At 37.0% G+C, this 26,148-nt stretch overlaps 1 pseudogene; it reads left to right on the top strand.

The window, feature by feature from the left end:
* LOC118532080 (heat shock cognate 71 kDa protein pseudogene) lies at positions 1-24,727 on the top strand (annotated as a pseudogene).
* Positions 24,728-26,148: the final 1,421 nt, after the last annotated feature.

Below are 26,148 nucleotides of genomic sequence, written 5' to 3'. Positions count from 1 at the left end.
ATGGACTACAAACTGGGCGCTTCAATAACTGAGATTTATGGTCTCACAGCCCTGAAGGCTAAAAGTCCCAAATCAAGGGATCAGTAGGATTGGGTCCTTCTGCAAGGGAAAGATCTGCCCCAGGCTTCTCTCTAGATGGTTGTTTTCTGTCTTGTAACTTCTCTCTATGCATTTCTGTGTCCAAATTTCCCTTTTACTAAGGACACCAGCCCACTCTAATGACACTGTAACTTGATTACTTCTGTGAAGACCTTGTCTCCAAATGAGGTCACATTTTTAGTTACTGGGGGTTGGGATTTAATATGTGAACTTTGAGCATACACAAGTTAAGCCGTAACAGTAGCCTATTGCAAAGTCCTTGTTTTTAACATCAACTGAATTTTCTTAGATGATTAATAGGATTATGCTATTTTAAATATATTTCAAATTAATTGATATTTTATTCCCTCCATAGCTTCAATATGAAAATAGAAACAAAATTCCTGCTAACACACTGACTTTCTAAATGGTCCTATATGGCAAGAATATTTGTTGAAGGACATTTTTTCCAGTAACAATATGCCATGAAAAAGGTTATATGTCAATAAGGGTACACATACATACAGACATATAGATACATACATATATAGGGATACATATAGATATATATTTTGTTTTAACAATTGCCTAAGATATATACACACACATATATAGGCATGTACACACATAGAGGCATTTTTGTAATGTTAGTAACTGAATACTTATTTTTGTTATGTCAACTATGAAATTATTAATAAACATATAGTAATTTGTATAATGAGCAGAAGTTTATAATAATAAATTATTTATATGTCCTACTCACACTTAAAAAAATAGATTGGAGCACCAAGGTGGCTCAATCAGTTAAGTGTCTGCCTTCAGCTCAGGTCATGATCTCAGGGTCCTGGGATTGAGGCCCGTGTTGAGCTCCCTGCTCAGTGGGGAGTTTGCTTTTCTCTCTCTCTTTCTCCCTCTGCACCTCCTCCCTGCTCATTCTCTCTCTCTCTCTCTAAAAAATAAATAAAACCTTAAAAAAAAAAAGCCACAAAGAACAACCTGATTAAAAAAATGAGAAGAGGACTTTATGAATAAACATTTTTCCAAAGAAGACACACAGATGGCCAACAGTCACACAAAAAGATGCTCAGCATCACTCATCATCAGGGAAATGCAAATCAAAACTACAATGCGATACCTCCTCACACCTGTCAGAATGGCTAGTCTCAAGAAGATGAAAAATAGCAAGTGCTGGTGGAAATATGGAGCAAAGAGAACCCTCGTGCACTGTTGGTGGGAATGTAAATTGGTGCAGCCACTGTGGAAAACAACATGAAGGTTCTCCAAAAAATTAAAAATAGTAATACCATATGATCTAGCAATTCTGGATACTTATCTGAAGAAAACGAAACACCAATTTGAAGAAATATATGTGCCCCTATATTTATTGCAGCATTATTTATACGGAAGCACCTAAGTGCCCATCAATAGATGAGTGGGTAAAGATGTGATTATATATTTTGCACGTGTGGATGTGTGGAATGGAATGTTATTCAGTCATAAATAAGAATGAGATTTTGCCATTTGCGACAACATAGATGGACCTAGAGGGTATTATGCTAAGCACCATAAGCAAAACAGAGAAAAACAAATATGTAGAATCTTATATGTAGAATCTGAAACAAAACAAGAACAAACAAAATAAAACTAAAACAGAATCAGAGATATAGGAAAAGGTGAAGGGATGATATAGGGAGATATAGGGAGCAGGTGAACTAGGTGAAGGCATGAAGAGGTACAAACTTCCAGTTATAAAATAGGAAGTCATGAGAACGTAATGTACAGCATAGGGAATATAGTCAATACTACTGTAATAACTTTGCATGGTGACAGATGGTAACTACCATTGTCATGGAGATCATTTCATAATGTGTAAAAATACTGAATCACTATAATGTACACCTGAAACTAATAGAATATTGCATATCAATTATACTTCAATTAAAAAAATGAGTTCTTTTGTATTACCCCAGATCACAGGCTGAAATTTACCTATTCATGATCCTAAATTTTGAGTTTTTAATTTATCGGTTTTACTTCAAGCTTTTCCTAGTATCCTCCAAAATAAAATTAATAGTTTTTCCAGTTCTTGAAATTTTCATAAATGGAATCTAATCAAATCCATCTAATTGTATTCATCTAGAATTAGCATTTTATTGTTCAACATATTCCTGAAATTCATTTATGCTGATAAGCTCTTGTGTATTCATCTTCTCTTCCTATAGTAAGCCATTAAATCAATAGATCCAATTTAGTTATTCATTCTACTGTAGCTAGATATTTGGACTTTTGTTATTGTTGTTTTTACCGTAATGAACAATGCTACTATTAGTCATCTTATGAGTGCTTTTCTTAGTCAGAAACTTGTCTTTATATTTTCCTAACAGTGTCTTTCAAAGAGCAAACATGTCTAATTTTGATGAAGTCCACTTTAACAATTTGTTACTTTATGAATCATACTTCTGTTGTCACATCTAGAAAAACTTTACCACTCCCAAAATATTAGCAAACTAATTCAGCAACCTAATGACAAATAAAATAAATTATTAGGGAAAAAAGTTTGGCTTACTCTAGGATTGCAAGGTCGTATATGAAGAAAAAATTTATTAAAATAGTTAATCAAATTAAAAATTAAACTGATAAATCATATTATTTTCTCGGTAGACCCAGAATAAGAGCATCTGATACCATTCAAAGCATTTATGATAAAGGCTGTTGGCAAACTAGATGCAGAGTTGAATCTCCTTCATTTTATCAAAAATATCTACTAAAGACTTAGAGAAAATATAATTGTGAAATGTTAAAAGCATTCTCCTTAATATCAAGAACAAATAAGGATGCCCCCTACAAACACTTATATTCATTATTGTCCTTGTAGACATTGATGGCCCCCAAAACAGGATAAATGTATATATTCTAAATTATTTTAAAGGTAACAAAATTATCATTGTCCACAAATAGTAAGTTTTTTTGCATAGAAAATCCAAAGAGAGGAGCACCTGGGTGGCACAGTCGGTTGAGCATCCAACTCTTGGTGTCGGTCGGCTCAGGTCCTGGTCTCGGGGTTGTGAGATCAAGTCCGCCGATGGGCTTTGCTCTCAGTGCAGAGTCTGCTTAGGATTCTCCCCCTCTGCCCCTCCTGTTTGTGGTCTCTCTCTCTCTAAAATAAATAAATAAATCTTTAAAAAAAAAAAAAAAAAGAAAACCCAAAGAGATGGAATCAACAAGAGAATTTAGTAAATTGTTGAATATAAATTCAGTATACAAAAATTAATTTCATTTTTATACACAGAGAACATAATGATAAATGCTGTACTAAAGATTTTATTTATGGTTGCAAAAACTCTGACATGCTACTTAGGAATGAATCTAATGAGATGTATATAATCAGCTATGGAGAAAATGAAACCTTGAGTTAAAGGCACTAAATAAGTTCTAAATAAATGAATGGAGAAACATACAATACTTATGGGTAGAAAGGCATAGAATCTTCAACTCATGAGTAGATCCATAGATTTAATGAGATTCTAATTAAAGTACTAATAGACATTTTTGGTAGCATGTATTTCTAAAATATATCAGTGAGTCAAGAGCCAAGAAAAGCTACAATATTCTTAAACATGAATGAAACTCAAAATAATTATGCTGAGTAAAAGAAGCCTTTAAAAAAAGAGCATATAGTATATAATTCCATTTATATAAAATTCGAGAAAATGTTAGTCAAACTTAGAGACACAAAGCAGATCACTGTTGCCTGGTAACCACAGAGGGAGTATGGAAAAGGGCAGAAAGGAGGGATTGCCAAGGGGCATGAGGACATTCTGAAAGATGATGGATATGTTCTTTATCCTCATTGTGATGATTGTTTCATGGCTCTGGACAGGTCAAACATCACATTTTACAGTTTATATATTTCTAATTCATTATATGTCAGTGATGTCTCATTAACATTGTTAGAATAACTAATCATAATTTTTTATAATTTTTTCCTGTGTTGTCTTTGATCATTTGCTGCACAAGATGAGTGGTTGTGGAAGGATGCAAGTAATGCAAAATTTTAAAAAGGCACAATAAAGATGCAGCCTACTGTCATCCTCAGAAACTTGAAAAGTGACTAATAGCATTTCTGTTTGTCAACAAGACCATCAGAAACTAAAAGCAACTAAAGAGATTTACCTGCTTAGTGGAGCCTAAGTGGAAGTGGACCATAGCTAGCAGGTGGAATGCATTGACTGTTGCCTCTAGCTCGGTGTCTGTATCATTGGGTCTTGACTGGAACAAATTCTCATTCTTATTTTGGGTTTGCATGCCTAGTAATTAAGTTTTAACTTTCTAAAAGAATTATCACAGAGGGGTGCCTGGATGGCTCTGTGGGTTAAGCGTCTGACTCTTGATTTCAGCTCAGGTCATGATCTCAGGGTCATGGGATCAAGCCCTGAATCAGGCTCTGCATGGAGTCTGCTTGTCCCTCTCCCTCTGCTCTTCCCTCTGCTTGCTCGCTCTCTAAAATAAATAAATAAAATCTTAAAGTAAAAGAATTATCACAGAAAATATTGTTCAGTTTGGATCCTCTGCTTATGTATTATCTGATGGTAGAAACAATTTTACCATAGGTGCAGTACTACAATGGACCAAGGAGCAGCATATACAATGGGCTTATCATATATCTCTCCATCCAAAAAGAAGTAGTTAAAACACCTACTTACAAAAACATCAGGGTAAGGAAATGCCGGTAGTGGCCAGCAATCCCTGTACCAATGGATGAAAGATGACTCCAGACTTTGCTGTGAAAGAGAGGAGAAGGCAAGGGGGTCAGCTCTCAGAGACACAGACCGTTTGCTCTTCTTCACTCCCACTTTTATTGGTCCTTCAGGATAATCACAGATCATGAATCCTTCTCACTCTGTTTCTTAAGCACGTGATATGTGACAAGGGGTCTTACTGGAACTGGGAGGATCTATTTACGGGAAAGATGTGATATGCTAATCTGCATGTTCTACGAGTTCTGCTAAACATAGCCTAGGGGACAATGCAGACACCTCTTAGATCACAGGGCGGCTGTTTGGGCTAAGAAAGCTTCAGGAAGGCAACTCCCCACGGCATTCCTAGGGCAGAGTGGTCACGCAGGCCTCGACGTTCCAAAGCCCATGCCCTTCTCCAAACTTTCCCTGCCCTCAGCGGCCTCCATATTACATTTTAGCAAGCCAGGTATTGTGGATGATTTCATGCTCTACAGTAACCCCAACAAGGAAAGACTGAAGAAATGGCTTGCACAGTTGGATAAATGTGTGTTAAAACTTCATATGCGTGGAAATAAAGAGGGATCATTACTGGATTGTGGAAATATTGAATTGGATTGTTAGAATATTGGATTGTTGAGGGCGCCTGGGTGGCTCAGTCGTTAAGCGTCTGCCTTCGGCTCAGGTCGTGATCCCAGGATCCTGGGATCGAGTCCCACATCGGGCTCCCTGCTCGGCGGGAAGCCTGCTTCTCCCTCTCCAACTCCCACTCCCCCTGCTTGTGTTCCTGCTCTCGCTATCTTTCTCTCTGTCAAATAAATAAATAAAATCTTTAAAAAAAAAAAAAAGAATATTGGATTGTTGAAATATTGTGGGGAGGATAAGGTAGAAGGGATAGCAGATGGCACACGAACTTACATAAGCTTCTTTCCTACTTTTATATTTCTATCTCCCTGATCCTATAGTACTAAGATCTGGATTGTGTTTATGGGTTCCACATGAAGGATCGGTTGCTAAATATTACTCTTGGCACTTCCTCAAAATTTTACTATCCCAATTCTTAAGGGGGTGATGGGATAGGTTGTGTGTTTCCCTCACCTGGTTAAGCTAGGATCAATGGTTTCTGCCCCTCCCCTAGTCAAGAGATGAAGTAGTCTGATAAATTTGTACTTGAGCCGGATTAGCCAGACTCACATTGCCACCAGCTCTGTGGGTCATCCTTTGATGGAAGCTGATGGCATTCCCCAGAGGCTCCGGGTGAAAATAATGATAAATGGAAAGAAGGGGAAATGACTGATGTTGGAAAGGAAACCAGTAAATGATCATTCAAAAAAGGAAAAGCCTAGGGGTGCCTGGGTGGCTCAGTCCATTAAACGTCTGTCTCTTGATTTCGACTCAGGTCATGATCTCAGGATTGTGAGATTGAGCCCCACATTGGGGTTCCACGCTGGAGGGGGAGCCTGCTTAAGATTCTCTCTCTCCCTCTCCATCTTCCCCACACTCTCTCCCTCTCTCTCTTAAAACAAAACAAAACAAAAAAGAGAAGCCTATGTTAACTTAGTGTCTTGTGAGAGGCTGAGAACAAGAAAATTATGTTATCTCTTATTAGTCTTGTAAACAGTTGATAGAATCAGTAATGAAACATATATAATAAGACATTAGAAACCAATATATTATTATTTTTGTGATTAAACAATGAGAATAAAAGCCAAAGTTGTATTAAAAAAAATAGAATGATGTTATCTCTTAGCTTTATTTACTGATGCCCTTAAGGGTCTAGCTAACTGCTTACAATCGCTTCATTTGTTTTGAGCTAAAGATCTAGCATGGGCCTCAGCTGATTTAAGAAGCATTTAATCTGGAGTCATCTATATGTTACGTGTCAATGACACTGACAACACCTTGTATATAAACACTTGGAATAATTCTCATGTTGCTTCACCTGCCTAAGGGTAATGGCCTGGGATCACGGCAGCAGAAGCACAAGGAATGATTTTATGAGAGACTTAGGGTCCCTCTAGCCTATGAAAATTCATAATTGGACAGTGTAATTTGCATGGGTGCTCTCAAACTACCAAGTTCCACTCATAAACAAAATTCATATGTACTCAATTCTGCAGTTAATCGGAATTGGAAATTGATAAGAATTTTACCAGTGAGGAAAAATGGGCATTACTTAAAGATAAGGCCCATTGAGAACCCTTATCATTATAACCTGATTGCATGAGATAATATTCCCATCAGAGATTTAGAATCCAAAATTAGCTGAAATTTCGCTTTTGATTTATACCCTAAGCCATGACAACATTTCGCATGAGGGCAAGGGCTGCTTTTGTTGGAAAGGCTGAGCAAAGGCTATTATATTTAAAACTAATTTTCTAATAATCTTCTAACTCATAATGCAACTGTCTTTTATCATAATATTGGTGTAACTGGTACTACTAAATTGAATTGATAATAATGATATTAATGATCAAATATAATGGAAGATTGAATTAAAACCTCCACAAAATGTTCTTCTGTTGGAAGCTGGTTGGATAGAGTAACAACTATATATAGTTAATAATTAAATAATTGTTAGTTAATCTATTGATATCATTTCCAAAGTTCAAATTTTGGTGATGAAATCAGGTTAAAAAGTTGTCAAGTTTTACAGGATTACATAAAAGTTTGGGTTGGGTTGGAATATTTGGAAATGGAAGTGTTTCTTTGAAGCAATATTCATTTCATGGAATGATGCAAATAGTATTTTGGTGGTTGTTCTTGGATTTTTCTGTTTTATAAATGGTACAAAAGATACAGAAATATGGTAATGAACAGTTTATAATTTAAAAAGTTTGAACATGAGTCGGAAGTGGACTTGGACAGCTCTATGCTCATCCTTGGAGATGCCCAGAATTCTGGTACTATTATTCTTCATTTTCACATAAGGAAACTGAAGTGCTAAAGTCCTGGGATGCTAGTTCTCCCGTCCCTCTTATTAAGACATGAACCAAAGCCATTGGGCCCTAAGGTCTATGTGCTTCCTCCCCATTCTTTGATGTCTAATACAGTGTCATGGTATCAGAATTAGTTTTTTTTCCTCGATGCAAAATCATTAAAAAAATATTTGTATATATTTTTCTCCTGTTCTCATCTCATATTCAATTATTTGCCTTTTCTTAAACTTTTTTAAAATTTTCTATTGCCACCTTATTTTGTTTTTGTCTTTCCCTCCACACAGAAAGAAGTTTTTTTATTCTGTAATGTCCTTTTATTTAATTCTGCTTATTAATTAGTACTCTTTTCTCCACAAAGCAGTCTGAGCGCAGTGTCCCTATTAAATGTTCTAGTGACGAACTCTGTACCCCTGTGCTATAGGACTCTTACTGCTATATTTTAATTTTCTTTTTTTGCTAATGTTCATATATTTTCCCTAATGTGCATTTTAACCCCAAAATGTTACTTTTTGGGCAGGGCCCAACAAAATTTGAGATATATTAGTCGTACAATAAGTATGTGTTAACTAAATACGTATGCCAAGGTTTCTGTTTTTGTTACAACATTCTGTCTTTTTTATAAGTTTTTGCTGTTTACCTTTATTATGTGGTCATTTACTTTCTCCAGCTTCTACTCAACCAAATAAAACCGCTGGTTTACTTCGGTTTTTCTTTAGGAAGATGCCAACCACTGAACCATCGACATTCACTTTACTTTTTTTATTGTAACAAACGTGGTATGCACGTTAGAAAAAATAATTTTTTTAACATTTTAAGCAAAATATAGCAGGACATAAATTGATTAGTATATGTTAAAATTTGAATTTTTTTTAAGAGTGGGATTCCACAGGTCCTGCTTTGGAGGGAATGCTGTTTTATGTTCTGTTGTGAACTCTCAAATACATTTCTTTTAGCTCATTCCCAGAATAGGTACTTTGAATTTCTTGAAGAATATTATCAATTCCCTATTCTTTAAGAAAGGTAAAATGAGAATCTTAGTCAATATGATTAGGCTCATTTATTAAGTATGTTTGATTTAGAATGCTAGGTCTTAGATGAATAAGTTATAAAGATAACTTTGGACTAGGTTTAATCAGTCAGGAAGCTAAAGGAATTCTGATCTGGTTTAAGGGTCGGTAAACCAGTGAGATTTTAGACCTTGCTATCATATGTAACATCCTTGTGGTAGATGGGCCATTTAACATGGAGTGGTCCCATTTTGGGGTAGGATGCAGTTCTTAGCTTACTGCATGCATTCTCTTTGGGTAGAACTCAATCCTACTCTGCTGACTTTGACTCTAATGGAAGCCACAAACTAGCTGAGAGCACAGCCAATTCATGTCCAAGATGAACCATTAGCATTGCAGTTACCATCTTTCTCATTTGGGCTAACAGGAAAAAAAATACTTAGATGATAAGAGTTTCCTGCCCTATTCCAGATGGGAGAATAGTGCCAACTCTTCTTCTTTGTGCTTATGGTCGATAGACCCTTTTTCTCTTTTCTTTCTTTATGTTTTAATCTTGATTGTTCGCTATTAAGTATAACTATTATAGGGGCCATCCTTAGCAATTTTGTAACTTTATTTTTTTTATACCATTTTTATTATTTCTTGCTTTTTAAAAATCCTTCATACTCTCTTTTCCTAAGACTCAGTGTTGATTCCTAAAGCCGTGAGGTTTCTCTGAACATACGCATCTGGATTTTTCTAAGCTGTGTCAGGATGCCTGCCCTCTCATGAGATGTTGATAGTCACACCAGTAAATATCCCTGCTCAGGAGATCAAGCAATACTGAAGCTGCTATCCTCAGTAAATAGAGGATTCCATGACCCAGCTTAACTTTCACTTGTAGAAATTCTGTTTTAGAGCTGGGCTTCTTGTCTGCTATGATCCCAAGTGCTTTTTTAATCCCTTCTCCTGAAACATTTCTAAAGTTTGAGACTCCGCTGGCTTCACCGCTAAGCTCACTTCTACCCCTCTGTCTGTGTGCATCTCTTTGAGAGCACTTTCTCTCCTTGCCAGAGGCCCAGGTCTTTGACTCAGTCTCCCTGTGCAACTCATCCGCCCAAGTTGTTCTGTTCCCTGACAGCTTACCAAAACAGTGTGGTCACATATCTGGGTCCTCAGGGGCAGTGTAACAAAATTCTTCTCGTAAGCTGGTTCCCATTATTCCTCCTCCTTCTGTGCTTCTCTGACCTCACAGAGTAGTAATACATTTTTTTCTGGGGCAATTCGGGATACTCCTTAGACTTATTTACTTCTACATACACCAGGGCAAGAAGGCTTGTTCTCTGGTCTGGCCATCATTTTTAAATGCCCCTCAAAGGATATCTACAAATGGGGGTCTAGGACAACCGCCGTGACCTAGGAAAGGGTAGAGTTTCAGACCATCTGAGACTTGAATTTAATTGCTCAAATGCATTTCTCTGTGACTTTGCCAGCCTCTGGCCTAACATACAGGAAGAGAGCTTTAATCTTTCATTGCATTTCTGATGAAGGATGTGATAGGAAGGAAGCTTCACTAAAATCCTCACAGCAATTTGGAAGTTAATGATTTGGAAGTACGTTCTGGAGTCACCAGTGTCCTGTTCCCCAAACCATGCTGTTATCTATGGGGTTCTTTGTGAAGTAAATCTAGGACCTCAGGGGGTGACTGTAGGATCAAGGAAGATTCGCTCTGATGAAATCTTGTTTCCCAAAGTCCTTGTCACACTTCCAAGGAGAGAGTTCTAGAAAACTTGCTCCCCAGTCTAGAGACTTTTCCATGTGATAAGAATGTATATAAGTTTATTAATGCTTGCTTTGTCTTCTGATCTTTTTCTTTTTCTTTTCCCGAACAGCAGACATTTGAAAAGACTTACCAAATCCAGGAACTACATGCTATAAGCTCTCTAAAGGCAAGGTTCTAAAGAACTCCTCCTAAAACTCCGTGATGATATTGTTAACACCTCTGTTTTAAAGATGAGGAAACTGATGCCTATAGAGATAGTGTCTCTGTTTTTTTCATATTCTTATTTATTTAAGATGGGAGAAGGGGGGGAAGAAGCAGGCTCTTCACTGAGCAGGGAGCCCGATGCAGGACCCGATCCCAGGACCCTGAGATCATGACCTGAGCCGAAGGCAGTCGCTCAACCGACTGAGCCACTCAGGTGCCCCATATTCTTATTTAAAGTTTAAAATTATCATCATCAAGAGTTTAGAAGTAGACTGTACAATAGAATTTTTTTCCCATTAGGTCGCTTCAAAATACTACATTGGATGTGAACGGTTTTAAATATACATATATCATTGTTATTATAAAAGGATTCAGGATAGGGGCGCCTGGGTGGCTCAGTCATTAAGCGTCTGCCTTCGGCTCAGGTCATGATCCCAGGGTCCTGGGATCGAGCCCCACATCGGGCTCTCTGCTCTGCGGGAAGCCTGCTTCTTCCTCTCCCACTCCCCCTGCTTGTGCTCCTGTTCTCACTGTGTCTCTCTCTGTCAAATAAATAAATAAAAATCTTTAAAAAAAAAAAAAAAAAGGATTCAGGATAATGAGAAAAATTTCACTTTGTGTTTTCCTTTTCTTAACTCTTGTCCTAGCAAATATATCCAATGAACATTTTGGACGACAAATTTATAAAATTTGCTTCATCAGTAAACTTCCCAGAGAAGAGATGAGAGCAATTTTTTGCTTCAATAATGATAAAAATTTAAGCAGGAAGGAGGTAAGAGGTCCAGATTTGTTGCCTACTCATGACTCCGAAATTTAATCAGTATTAATTCTTAAAATGATCTTATTTCCTGCTCCCAGCCCATGCCCATCCATTAGGAGAACCATTTGCCAAAACTTAGGGAGATTCAGCCCATGAGTATCATCATCTCTTTTAGATATAGTTGCATTGTGCTCAGCAGAAAATGCCTTTCAGTGAGGTGAAAAGATTATGATTCTACTCTACTTACTGAAGTGTACCATAATGACAAATCTAATGATTGGGAAACTCAGACTTGCTCCTTTGTTCAAGTCTATATGCCCATTTCATAGGCTGGCATGTACCATAACATGGACTACCATATCCTGGGAGAGACCTGGGCTTTCTTCCTACCTTGAAGGGCCACTGAGGCCAAAGTTTTCATTCAGAATTACTAAGATAATTAGTTGTTATTTATTCATTTATTTCAAGTGCTGCCATATCTCCTGTTGAATTCAATAACACTTATTTTTCATTTTCTTCTTCATTCATATAATCTAAAATATTTCTTCATTTTGATGTAATGTCAGTTGGAGTTCAGCATTCTGCAGACAGGAAACATGGACCAATTAACTGGCATCATTTAATGTGAAAAAATATATCCATTTGCTTAGATTTATTCATTCTTTTATTATTATTATTATTATTAAAGTAAAATTAGTATATGACATTATGTAAGTTTCAGGTGTACATTATAAATCAACATCTGTATATGCTACAAAGTGGTACCAAAGAAGTCTAGTTACCATCCAACACCATACAGTTAACCCTCTTGACCATTATGCCCACCCCTAAACTCCCTTCCTTGTTGGAAATATAAATTCATTTTATGTATCTATGAGTTTGCTTTTATATTGCTTTGTTTGTTTGTTCTTTAGATTCCATATACGAGTGAAATCATATGGTATTTGTCTTCTTCCTCTGACTTATTTCACTTAGCATAATACCCTCAAGATCCATCCATGTTGTCACAAGTGGTAAGATTTTATTCTTCTTTATGGCTGAGTAGTATGCCATTGTGTATACCTCGTCTTCATTCATCCATTGATGGACACTTGGACACTAAGGTTGTTTCAATTTCTTAGCTGTTGTAAATAATGCTGCAATGAACATAGGGGTGCATATATATTTTCAGATTAGTGTTCTTGTATTCTTTGAATAAACACCCACAAGTGGAATCGCTAGATCATATGGTAGATCTATTTTTAATTTTTTAATACAGTTTTCCATAGTGGTTACACAAATTCACCTTTCCACCGACAGTGCATGAATGTTCTTTTTTCTCTTCATCCTTTCCAACATGTGTTATTACTTGCCGTTTCAAAGTAGCCATTCTAACAGGTGTAATGTAGTATTTCATTGTGCTTTTGGTTTGCATTTCCATAATGGTGCTGTTAAACATATTTTCATTTGTCTGTTGGCTATCAGTATGTCTTCTTTGGAAAAATGTATTTTAAAATTCACTGCCCATTTTCTAAACTGGTTTTTTGCTTTCTTTATTGTTGAGTTGCTTGAGTTCTTTATATATTTTGGATATTAACCCCTTACCCAATATATGATTTGCAAATATCTTCTCCCATTCAGTAGGTTGCCTTTTCATTTTGTTAATGGTTTCCTTCACTGTGCAGAAGCTTTTTAGTGTAAGTTTGATATAGTCACATTTATTTATTTTTTAATTTTGTTTTCCTTGACTTTAGAACCAGATTCACAAACACAACGCTAAAACTGAAGTCAGATTGCTTATCCCCTTGTTTTCTTTTAGGAATATTATGGTTTCAGGTCTTACATACAAGTTTTTAATCCATTTTGAGTTAATTTTATGTATGGTGTAAGATAGTAGTCTAGCTTTATTCTTTTGCATGTGGCTGTCCAGTTTTCCCAGCACCATTTATTGAAGAGCCTGTCCTTTCTCCATTATATGTTCTTGGTTCCTTTGTTATAAATTAATTGTCCACATATGTGTGGATTTATTATTGGGCTCTCAGTTCCATTCATTTGATCTCTGTGTGTGTTTTTATGCCAATGCCATACTGGTATTATTACAATAGCTGTGTAGTATAGTTTGAAATCAAGGAGTGTGAGATCTCCCCCTTTGTTCTTCCTCAGGATTGCTTTGGCTATTTGGGATCTTATCTGATTCCATGCAAACTTTAGGATTCTTTGTTCTAGTTCTGTGGAAAATGCCATTGGGATTTGTGTAGGTAGTGCATCAAGTCTGTAGATGGGTAGTATGGACATTTTAACAATATTAAATTTTCCAATCCATAAGCATGGGATATCTTTCCATTTGTTTGTGTATTCTTAAATTTCTTTCATCAGTGTCATAGTTTTCAGGGCCACTCTCTTCTGGCCTGCAAAGTTTCTGTGAAAAATCCGCTGATAGCCTCATGAGGTTTCCCTTATATGTAACAAATTATTTTTTTCTCTGACTGCTTTTAAGATTCTCTCTTTATCTTTGACTTTTACCATTTTAATTATAATGTATCTTGGTATGGATCTCTGTAGTTCATCTTACTTGGAACTCTATGGGCTTCCTGGATCTGTTTCCTCCCCAGATCAGAAAAATTTTCTGCCATTGTTTTTTCAACTATGTTTTCTGGCCCTTTATCTGCTTCTGTGATCCCTATAATGTGAATGTTCTCTGTTGATGTTGTTCCAAAGGTCCCTTAAGATATCTTCACTTTTTAAAATTATTTTTTTCTTTTTGCTGTTTTGTCTGGGTGAGTTCCATTGTTTTGTTTTCCAACTCACTGATCCTTTCTTCTGCTTCATCCAGTTTGCTGTTGAGGCCCATTAGTGTACCTTCTAGTTCAGGTTATTGTATTCTTGAAGTCTGTAACTTCTGTTTGGTACTTTCTTATATTTTCTATCTCTTTATTGAAGTTCGCAGTTCTCCAAACTTCAGTGAGCATCTTGATAACAATTACTTTGAACTCCTTATCAGGTAGATTGCTCATCTCTGTTTTATTAAGGTCTTTTTCTGAGGTTTTGTTTTATTCTTTCATTTGGAATATATTGCTCTGTCTCCTCATTTTGTCTGTCTCTCTGTGTTGATTTCTATGTATTAGGCAAATCAGCTACCTCTACCATTCTTGAAGGAGTACCCTGTATAGGAGATGTCTCATGGGGCTCTAAGTGCTATGTCTTAGACACTCAACAGTGCTCCCTTTGTGATCTGTGCATGCCTGTCTTCTTTGATGAGACTAGCTGCAGTGTGGGTTCAGGATAGGCTCTCACCTGGGTCTGCTGTGGTGATGGCGGCAGCACACAGGAGGGCAGGGCTCTTGCCTAGCCTGGCTGATGCGTGGCTGTGGCTCAGAGGTGGGAAGAGCCTTCAGTGGGGTACGCCTTCTGGCACTAACAAGTTAGAGTTCCAAAATAGCACCTGCCAGCACCAACATGAGCACATTAGAATGAAATTGCAAAAATGGCTCCTACCACTGTCTCTGTCCCTGGAGAACATCACAACAAATTTCTGCCTCTCTAGAAGATCCTTTAAAACTAGTAAGTGGATCTCTTTCACATATGGTCTAGGCACTTTTCAAAATGGTGTTTTGGCACTAGGTGCTAGGGCAAGTGAATCTTTGTGCAAGCCCTTTAAGAACAGGTTCTCTGAGGTGCCTGTGTGGTTCAGTCAGTTAAGCATCCGACTCTTGATTTTGGCTCAGTTCATCATCTCAAGGTTATGAGATAGAGCCCCATGTTGGGCTCTGTGCTGGGCATGGAGCCTCCTTAAGATTCTCTCTCTCTTCCTCTGCCCCTCCTCTCTCTCTCTTTCTCTCTCTCCACCCTCCAACTAAAAAATTAAAAATAAAATAAAATTTTAAAAAGAGCAGTTCTCCATTCCTTACAGTTCCATGGTTTTACTGGACATACCTCCATTGGTTTTCAAAGCCATGCATTTTGGAGGCTCATCTCTCCTATGTAAGATCTAGGGCTTGGGGTGCCTGATGTAGAGCAAACACTCCTGTGTCTCAAGGAAAAGTTCTGTATTTTTGAGATCCCTCCTGATTGTGAATTGCTATGCCTGGGGTGGTATTTGTTTTATTTTGCAAGATTATGTCTCTGCCTTTCCTACCCATTTTGAATACTGCCCTTTTATCCTTTGTTGTGGAGGCTCTGTTTATCTGGTTTTCAGGTCTTTTAACAGAGAAAATTATTCTATATGTAGTTGTAAATTTGTTGTGTTCATTGGAAGAGGTGAATTTAGGATCTTCCAATGCCACCATCTTGAACTTCATTCCTATGACACTTCTACTAATTTATTCTTAACATAATCTATATTTTATTAAAGCTAAAAACGTAAATGAATATTAAATTTTGAATCAACTGATGAAATAACAGAAAGTAGAATTATGCTGCAAATTTCCATCTTAATAAAACTATGAAGGAGGAAATCCAGATTCTTCTACTGTCTTGGATCAATTCATTTTTCAAATCAATTTCTCTCAATTACTAATTGCTTATTCTTGATGATAATGGAAAGGGAATGTATAAAGTATACAATCCTATACAAGATTGTCATTTCCTATGAACATGAAATAAAATTACATTATGATTCACTTTTGATTCTTTATACTTAGATCATCACATTAACAATTTGCATGCAGAATCAATCAAACAGCAAATAGGCACTCTAATAACTATGTGAAGACAGACTTTGGTCTAAATAACAGATTTTATGAAAGTTTTGTTTTTTTGTTTTTTTTTTTTTTAAAGATTTTATTTATTTATTTGAGACAGAGAGAATGAGAGAGAGAGAGCACATGAGATGGGGGAGGGTCAGAGGGAGAAGCAGGCTCCCTGCCGAGCAGGGAGCCCGATGCAGGACTCGATCCAGGGACTCCAGGATCATGACCTGAGCCGAAGGCAGTCGCTTAACCAACTGAGCCACCCAGGCGCCCCAGATTTTATGAAAGTTTTGAAAGATTTTTCTTTACAGAAACTTTCACAAAAATGTTAAAAGCAGACAACAAAATGGGAAGGGAGCCATTCAACAAAAGTGAGGGCAGGATTGTGCAATAAGGAAATTTTCAACAGGGAATTATTAATGGGTCAAGGACTTGGCACTAAAGAGCAGGTTTCAACTATATTTAAATACAAAGAAAAGAATAAAAAATATTAACAACTGCCTATCTTCCCTCCCCAACCTCAGTTTCCTTCATTGTCTGCTGAATTATTTACAGGTTCCACAATAGGCTCTGCTTTGGGTTAAACCATCCATGCTTCCCCCAGAACTTCAGCCAGAAGCAGTTGTGGGGTTTATCTTATAGATTCCCTTCTCTCAGGAATCATTGTCTTGTGCTTCTTTGTGTCTAATGTCTGAAAATTATTTTCTTTCTTCTTTTTTTCTCTTATTTATTTATTTTTTAAAGAGAGAGAACGTGCACAGGTAGGGATAAGGAGGGGAAGAAAGAAAGGAAAAGAGAGAATCTTAAGCAGGCCCCAAACCCAGTGTGGATCCTGACACCAGACTTGATCCCATGACCCGGAGATCGTGACCTGAGCCGAAATCAAATGCTGGATGCTTAACCGACTGAGCCACCCAGGCATTCCTGAAAATTGTTTTCATATATTTTATCTAGTTTTATGGTTGTTTGGGGCAAAAAAAAAAATCTAGTCCCTGTTACTTCATCATGACTGGAAGTAGAAGTTCTATTTACTTTTCATCTTAAAAAAAGAAACCAAAACAAGAGAAAATTAAAATTTACATTTGTATTTTATGGTCATATTGAAGCCAGCAGTTTCACTTGGTTCTTGTGTTAAATGCTGTATCAGGAGTTATCTTGAGATAAAAGTTTAAGTTTCTTAATGCAGGGAGGTTGGTAGTGGAATCATTTCCTTTTCGGAGTATTGAAATTAACGTAACATTTCTAATTAAGCATATCTGGAGTTCTATTATGTAATTTTAACTAAGTGAAAAATCAAGTGTTCTAAAAAATTCACCAAGGCAAACATATTTTGAAGATAATTAAAAACCAGAGACTCATAAGAAAATTGTTTAGTTGTCATGTCTTCTCTAAGAATAGAGCCTTCATCAGCTACATTATGAGGCAAAAACTTTGAAAACCTAATTGAATATGAGAAGTTATAAAAAATTTAAATTATTGAGCATTCTGAAATAGAAAATTCCATTTATTATTGTGAAAAATAAATAAATTGCATTGTGAATGGATTGTATATTTGAGATATTAGCTAATAATACAGTGAAAATTGTATGGTTAGCAAGACAATTAGAATACAAGAAGAAGACTAATAAAACAGAACAAAAGTGCAGAAGCAAACTCATACATAGAAGGTCATTTGATTTGTGACCTAGGTTACATTGAAGTGCTATTGGGAAGGGAATGTCTTTTTAATAAGTGGTGTTAGGTTAATTAAATATCTACATAGAAAAGACCGAACCAAATCTCTATTACACAAAACATAAAAATCAGTTCAAGCTGTCTTGTAGATCTAATGTTTAAGTGAAATAATAAAGCTTTAGAGGAAAACATAAGAGAATACCCTCAAGACCTCGTAGGCAAAGATTTCTTCAAAAGGGATAATGCTAAAGAGAGCTGAGAAAAAGAAAAGTCAACTGCTATCCTTAAGGAAGATATTTGCTATATATATTTGGAAAAGGACTCATAAAATTATAGAAAAATCTCCTGTAAATCAAAAAGACAAAATTCCAACCCATAAAAAAATAGACAAAAAAACTCAAATGGCATTTTACAGATGAGGATACCCAAAAGCCAATACACATATAAAATGTCACTCAAATTCATTAATCATCAGAGAAAGGCAAATTAAAGTCACACATATAACAGAATGGCTAAAATGGTAAAGGCAGAAAATACCAAGTTAATAAGAACGAGGAGCACCTGAAAACTGATTTCCTGATAGTGTAAATCGGTAAAAATACTTTGAAAGATTGCTTATCATTATTTACTAGTCCTGAATATTTGCATTCTCTATTATCTATAAATTCCATTCTTTCATATTCACCTAAAAATATTAACATTGATATATACTTTTATTTAGTGGGAACAAACCAAAACACATATACAATAATATTCATAGCAACATTATTTATATTAACTCAGTATGAAAAACAACCTAAAAGTCAATTTATAGTAAAATGGACAAATAAATTTTTACTCATACAATAGAATACTATGCTATATATCAATTAGAACAAATGAACCACAGTATTATGCCTCAATAATTCACAAACATAATAATGTATGAAAAAATCTAAGCATAAAGAAAAATGCATGATTACATTTATAAAATATTCAAAAACAAGCAAAACTAATATATGGTGTTAGAAGTCAGGATTATGGGGTGCCTGGGTGGCTCAGATGGTTAAGCGGTCTGCCTTCGGCTCAGGTCATGATCCCAGGGTCCTGGGATGGAGGCCTGCATCGGGCTCCCTGCTCAGCAGGGAGCCTGCCTCTCTCTCTCTCTCTGTCTCTTATGAATAAGTAAATAAAACCTTAAAAAAAAAAAAAAAAGAAGTCAGGATTATGGAAATTTACTTTCCCCCAATATTTGCTAAATTCATTATACAAAAAAATACATGTACCTTTGATACACAATTTATAAACAGATCCAAATGATCTTATCACTAAATGCTGCAGCTAGTTTTTAATTAAAGATTCAAATTACTCATAAAGACCTTATTTGACAGAAATTTAAGGATAATTTTAATTATGTCATGAATATATAATCTGTAAGCCTCAGTAAGAGGGCCAATAAATATATCTACAGTAAAAATACATAAAATCTAATTCTTAACTTTGGATTCTATTCATTCTTTTGAAAGCATTTGATCCATTTTATATTTCCTTGTTCTCTTCAAGCCAAGATTTGAGGACTTTTTAAAACACCTCTAATGATAAACAAAACAGGAACTGTAGACAACTTAGCTTTCAAAAGTACATAAAGTAGAGGAGTCTCTGGGTGGCTCAGTTTGTTAAACATCTGCCTTCAGCTCGGGTCATGATCTCAGGGTCCTGGCATGGAGCACAGTGTGGGACTCCCTCTTCAGCGGGGAATCTGTTTCTCCCTCTGCCTCTCCCCCCTTGCTCATGCTCTCTCTCTCTCAAATAAATAAAATATATATTTTTAAAAAAGTACATAGAGACTTGTCTCTTATCCAACTTATTGGATCTTTCTAGATAAGACAGTGAAAAACCCAAATCAAAGTCAATGTAAATTCTAAAGGCCTCAGGATGAACCTATGCACACATAGAATATACATAGAGTGCATATTTACATCAGCTATTTAGAGACTTCAAGTATATATGGACTTCTGTTCTATTTTCTACGAAGTTAGGGAAATAATATGCATAAAGATAGCATTTCAAGCACTTACTGAGGCTCCATTTTTTTGTGTGTATTCAATTATGGCAGTCTGTATAATGGGCACGCCTGTGTTCTTAGGAAGGAAAGCACAGACTGGAAACTGAAGGCTATTGATGTTATTGAACTGGTGTTTTAAAATAACAAAGGGGCCGGGGCGCCTGGGTGGCTCAGTCGTTGGGTGTCTGCCTTCGGCTCGGGTCATGGTCCCGGGGTCCTGGGATCGAGCCCAGCATCGGGCTCCCTGCTCGGCGGGAAGCCTGCTTCCTCTCCCACTCCTCCTGCTTGTGTTCCCTCTCTCGCTGTCTCTCTCTCTGTCAATTAAATAAATAAATAAAATCTTTAAAAAAAATAATAACAAAGGAGGGATGCCTGGGTGGCTCAGTCAGTTAAATGTCTGCCTTTGGCGCAGGTCATGATCCCAGGGCTCTGGGATCGAGTCACGCATGGGGCTCCTTGCTCAGCGGGAGCCTGCTTTTCCCTCTGCCTCCCTCTCTCCCGGCTTGTGCTCTCTCTGTCTGACAAATAAATAAATAAAATCTTAAAAAATAATAAAAAATAAAATAACAAAGGGAATCTTTCCATAGGTGAAAAGTTAGAGGTCCTTCACAGATACAGTCAAGAAAAGGTCACCATCAAGCAGAGGCATCTGAGCTGAAGTCGAAAAATGAGTTCTATTACATTGTGAGCTTGAAACAAAATGTTTTAAGAGAAATATATAATATTTTTTAAAATACCATAGATGCATTCATTAGAATAGAAATGCATAGGAAACAAATCTGTTTAAACTTATATTCTAGGTTTCCCCCAAATGAAATATTTAGTGGTTTGCAAAGAAGGGATGAGAAAGCAAAAAGGCAAAAGTGGTTGTGCATTTCCTGGCATGGAATACGGATTATAGCCTACACTCAGTCAGATCGTATGCAAACACAGAGTGAACAAGAAAGGGACCAGACACCACTGATATCCCCACGTTTCTGGAGAAGATCTAGATGCAAATGACAAGCTGGGTACTCCGAGCACTCTGATTTCTTGAGCAAATCGCCTGCTGCTAGTTCTGTTTTGAGACACAGGACATAGCACAGCCTGTCATTACCGTTTACTCTGGATTGTGCATGAGCAAAGGGGAAGGATCAAAGATCTGGGAAGTATAGCTGACGGTCTGTCGTGTCCCAGAAAAAATGCCTCCCTAGCTCAGCAAGTGAAGAGCCTTTTGTCTGACCCAGGCCAGATAAAAGTGCATGGAGGGTTGGAAACAGTGGAAGAGGAGAGGACTGAAATGTGCACATTTACTCTATTTTAGTTGTCTTCCCTTCCTGCCTCCAAGAAAAAACCTCATACAAACGCTCGTGTCGGTCATTTGGTTTTTATTATTGTTTTTGTTTTTAACTAATCCAAGGTTGAGACCCAGAAAAGGGAAAAAGGAAAGAGGAAAAAAAAAAAAAAAAACAGTACAAGGAAATTTTATTAAGTTGGCCAATGTTATAGGTGACTTGTGCTCAAGGCCAGATGTAAAGAAACTTAATTAAATGTGTCTCAGAGTGGTCTCTTTGGAGAAAGGAATAAAAGCGTTCATCCACCGTTTCTGCCCGCCATTGGTCAGGGATAACTCTACTTTTTTAAATAGTGACCGTCCAAAGTTCCAGGTCACCCTTTTAAGAGTGACACCGTCAGGAGCACCAGGGTGGTGCAGTTGGTTAAGTATCAGACTCTGGTTTGGGCTGGGGTTGTGATCTCCGGGTTGTGCATTGGAGCCCTGCTTCGGGCTCTGCGCTGAGCACAGAATCTGCTTAAGACTCTCTCTCCCTCTCCTTCTGCCCCTCCCCCTGCTGTCTCTCTCTCTCAAATAAGTAAATAAATCTTAAAAAAAATAAAAGTGACACCATCAACAAAACCCTAGAGGAGGAAGCAAGAGATACAGGAGGGCTTTGGACAAATGTGGGTGTTGCCCAGATTCTGGGTGAAGCCTGCCATGAGCTAAATGCTCCAGTAGCAGCCAGAGCAAAAGTCAGGGCCCAGACTGCAATGGTGCACAAGACGTATCTAGTGGAAGTTTCACTTATTGTACAATGAAGTATTACTTTCAATAGTACACATCTCTAGTTCAGAAAAGCCTAATAGAATATTGTCTGAACTTAATATTATTTTGTCAGTGTGTTCATTAGGGTGGAGGAAACAATGGAAGAGAAATGACCTCTATTTCCCCCTCATAGTTTTCCAAAATTACGCCTTGCTATTTTTGAGAATAATTTTCTAGACCAGTTAGAGTGTCCCAACTGGGAATTAGAATGAGAATAAATCCTGAATAAATCAGATGGTGACACACATCTCAGTTTCCCTTTAAGTTTAGACAACATAATGCCGATACAAATGTTTAGAAATTATAATAAATTTCAAAACAGAAATTAAGCCAGATATAATTTTAAAAGCCTAAGATTTAGTCTATCAAATTGCATTTTCAAATTTTAATAGAGATATAAGGAATGTGCAGTGAACCAGAGAATTAGATTGAAGGAATGATAAAAAGTTTTAGGGCAATGTCTATGATTGAGTAAAGTATGGAAAGAATAGCTACCATACAGCAAATCTGTTAGGATTGTAACAAAAATTCATTGAAAATTAATATGGCTAAGAAGTAAAAGTTCATTAGAACTATATAAAGCTAAAATTGAAATCACATTCTTACTTAAATTGAATGTTATCCTAGGAAATGATTGTTTGCTTTCTGATGGATCAATGATGCTGAATGGTATACACTTATTTGTAAAAGGACACGTGCTAGAGATATTAGCTCATTATAAGAAATGTGATGCACTACTTTAATTCAGCAAAGCTAATAAAGATACGACTTTGAGGATAAAAGGAAGGTTAGAATTTCCTTTCTCTGAAGACATACAATATATTTCAAGAGTCATTATATTTATTTTTTTAAAGATTTTATTTATTTTTTTGGAAGAGAGAGCACGAGCAGAGGGGAGGGGCAGAAAGAGAGTGACAGGAAGAATAGACTCCACGCTAAGCAGGGAGCCCCACATGGGGCTCCATCCCAGGACCCCGATGTGGGGCTCCATCCCAGGACTCTGAGATCATGACCTGAGTCAAAGGCAGATTCTTAGATGACTGAGCCACCCAGATGCCCCTGTATCATTATATTTAAAAATCACATTCTTCAACTAAAAAGGTAATAAAAAAAATATTAAAAACAAGCTTGAGCATCCTGCCCCAAAACCTTGAAAACTGAAAGAAGCAATCTATTATTTCTTTCTAGAAAATTGTAAGAATGCAAATGCTAGAAATAAACAATGTAAAAGATGCTTCATTTATGTGAAGTTCAAGACATTGTAAAATTAATCTATGCTTGCCGATGTCAGAAACTTCAATGGGGGAGGGGTATACAGACTGGAAATAGGGAAGAAGCAGCCAAAAATCTTCCTTATCCCAATCTAAGTGATATGTTAGGAAGTGTACATATGCAACAATTCATTGAGTTGTATGCTTAAGATTACTGCATTTTAAGTATATTATGTTTAAAGGATAATAATAACTGAGGTAAGACCCGTGCTATTCTTGCAGGCAATGTTATAATCTAACCATGTTTATCATACAAATTAAGTGAAATATTTATTAAATTTAACAGTTTAGAAAAGAGAATATAAAAGCAAACCACAAAGGTGAGAGAAAATAATAAAGTTAAAAGCACGTCTCAAGATATCAAAATAAGGCAGGGTTTTGTCTTTGAAAAGTGGGCATGGTGCATTTTGCCATCCAAAAGCTTTTCTTCCCTTTCTTGGTAACAACATTTTAGTTTGTGTTTTCTCTCATTCCACAAAATGTTGGTGCCACTTATTTACCAAATTGCCATATCATTTTCTAACCAGCTACCCAGTACTTCTGATCCGTTTCTGATGGCTTAAAATAAGTTCTCTACTGATTTTCCTTTCAAGAAGTCAAGCCTAAATCTTCTCTCTTTGAGTGTGGATTGCACCTAGAGACTCATTTTCAGTTTCTAGAATAGAGCAAAAGTGATAGTGTAGATTGGGGTACCAGGTCATAAAATGTGCTGTGACTTTATGCTTGCTCTTCTTGCAACACTAGATCTAGGGGAAGTCAGTGGTCATATCATGAAGACACCCATCTGTGGAACTGGGAGGTCCAGGCAACCATCCTCCATGGAGACAAATCTAAAAATATTCAACATTTGCTGCGCATGGATGTCACTCTTCCCCTTGGCGTTATAACCACTGGCAGTCATGGCTCTCCTCATCAAACTCAATACCACCTTTCCGACCAAGCGGATCCAGACCTTCACTACCTGTGCTGACAACCAGCCTGGTGTGCTCACTCAGGTTTATGGAAGTGAGTGTGCCAGGACCAAGGACAATAACCTGTTTGGCGAGTTTGAACATGCAGACATACATCCTACACCCTATAGGGTTCCTCAAATGGAAGTCATTTTTGATATTGATGACAGCGACATTCCCAATGTCTCTGCCTTCCAAGAACTGGCTTGCATCCTGTGCATTCAACGTGCAAGCAACTATTAAAGATGAAAAACTTCAAGGCAAGATCTACTTTGAGGACAAACCAAAAATTCTTGACAAGAGTAACGAAATCATCAAATGGCTTGATAAGAATCAGACTACAGAGAAGAAAGAATATGAACATCAGCAGAAAGACTGCAGCCCCATCACAACCAACCTACCCCAGAGTGCAGGGGGCATATCAGGAGGAAGGTCTGGGGCTTCCCTGGTGGTGGAGCTCCTCCAAATGATGGTGTCTCCCTTGGGCCTTTCATGGGAGAGATTGATTCAGCCAACCTAAGCATAGGTTTACCATTGTTCCACACAAAATATTGAAGGGCCCAAATGTGTAGCAAATGCCATGGTAATTTTAAAGTTGAGGTGCTATAGTAAATAATTGGGCATTCTTGATACTTGAATATGGAATATGTACACAGGGAAAGGAAATATTGCAACTTACAAGTACTGTATCATAAGTGGAAAATGCAATGTCTTGAATAAAACTGTATTTAAAATTGGCAAAACCAAACAAACACCAAGCCATGTGGGCGAGCTTGGAGGCAGATCCTCCAGCCCAGCTTGGCCTGCAGGAGACTGTAGACACAGGCAACATCTTGACTGCAACCCAGTTTTCTGACCCATAGAAACTGTGAGATAATAAACATTGGTTTTGTTTTGTTTTTAAGATTTTATTTATTTGAGAAAGAGAAATAGTGAGAGAGAGCACAAGTGGGGGAGGGGGCGGAGAAGCAGGCTCTTCACCCAGCAGGGAGCCAGATGTGAGGCTCAATCCCAGGACCCTAGAATCATGACCTGAGCCAAAGGCAGACACTTGGGGTGCCTGGGTGATTCAGTTGGTTAAGCACCTGCCTTCGGCTCAGGTCATGATCCCGGGGTCTTGGGATCGAGTCCCGCATCAGGCTCCCTGCTCGGCGGGAAGCCTGCTTCTCCCTCTCCCACTCCCCCTGTTTGTGTTCCCTCTCTTGCTGTGTCTCTCTCTGTCAAATAAATAATAAATCTTTAAAAAAAAAAAAAAAAAAGGCAGACGCTTAACCTACTGAGCCACCAGGCACCCCTAAACATTGGTTTTAAGCCACTAAGTTTGGAGGTAATTTGTTATAGAGCAATAATAATTAATATAAAACTATATTGATAAGACTCTTTTTCAATAATTTGAATATTGAGTAACACAGGATGAAAAAAAGTTGGAGCTCATCCACGATCAGGGAAGGAACCTGAAATTAGAAATGCCCTTCGATTTCTGTTATCCACACTACGGCCCTGATGCATGTCCTCCTGGAAGTCTTGTCTAACTTTTCATTTGAGCTACTCTGTATTTTTCCAAGGAATTCCTTTGCACTTCATGTTATCCAGAACATATTTCTGGCATATTCAGAACAATATTCGGAACTACCAAATGTTGCTGAGAACTTTAAAATAGATTAACAATTTTTCTAAGCAAAAGAGAGAAATCAAGTAATATCAGAAATGAGAAAGAATTTATAATAATAAAAAGAAATTTTATAAACTATAAGTAAATATAAAGCTCATGATAAAATATTTAAGTAAATTGAATGGATGAATATCTGGAACAAATAAATCAATCAAAAGGGTTCAGAAAGAATTAAACACCTAAATGGACAAATAACTGGCTTGTAAGGTCAGATAATTTTATTGCTAAGTTATTTTAAGTTTAATATTTTTCTAAAAATTCTGGCCGATTCCATAAACTGTGAAGTACTTAATAAGTTATAACA

The sequence above is a fragment of the Halichoerus grypus genome, chromosome 3, assembly GCF_964656455.1.
Source record: "Halichoerus grypus chromosome 3, mHalGry1.hap1.1, whole genome shotgun sequence".
Taxonomy (NCBI): domain Eukaryota; kingdom Metazoa; phylum Chordata; class Mammalia; order Carnivora; family Phocidae; genus Halichoerus; species Halichoerus grypus.
This window is presented reverse-complemented; position numbering and strand designations above follow the sequence as displayed.